Raw genomic sequence first — 434 nt, 5'->3', positions numbered from 1 at the left:
CGGGCGGGCACCGCCGCACGCTGCTGCCTGACGGAGAAGCGGAGCGGCAGCCCAACCCGCCCCGGCACCAGAGCGCCCACGTCCGGCTCTGGCTCCCGGGCGGCCCCGCCTCTCCTCCCCCGGCGCCGCTGTCCGGCCACGTCCCGGGGGCGGGACCCCTCGCCGCGCTCCAGCCGCAGCGGAGCTGACGGGCTTGATTGACAGCAGAAGCCGTCCGAGACGGACCAGTCAGCAGTCTGCTGTCGAGCTCTATTGGCTGGCGGCGAATAGGGAGGTGGGGACCGAGTGCCTGTGGCCACGCCTCCTGGGCCGCCGCCGCCCAATAGGCATGGTAGGGGGGCGGGACCCCGCGGCCCCTTCAGCCGATGGGCGCCGGGAGGTGGGGCGCAGCACGGCTGCATGGGGGCGCGGCGCGGCGGCGGGTGCTGAGCGGA

The sequence above is a fragment of the Gavialis gangeticus genome, unplaced genomic scaffold (assembly GCF_001723915.1).
Source record: "Gavialis gangeticus isolate Ggan-Ray unplaced genomic scaffold, GavGan_comp1, whole genome shotgun sequence".
NCBI classification, from domain to species: domain Eukaryota; kingdom Metazoa; phylum Chordata; order Crocodylia; family Gavialidae; genus Gavialis; species Gavialis gangeticus.
The sequence above is the reverse complement of the archived record's forward strand: the minus strand, read 5'-3'. Positions refer to the sequence as shown.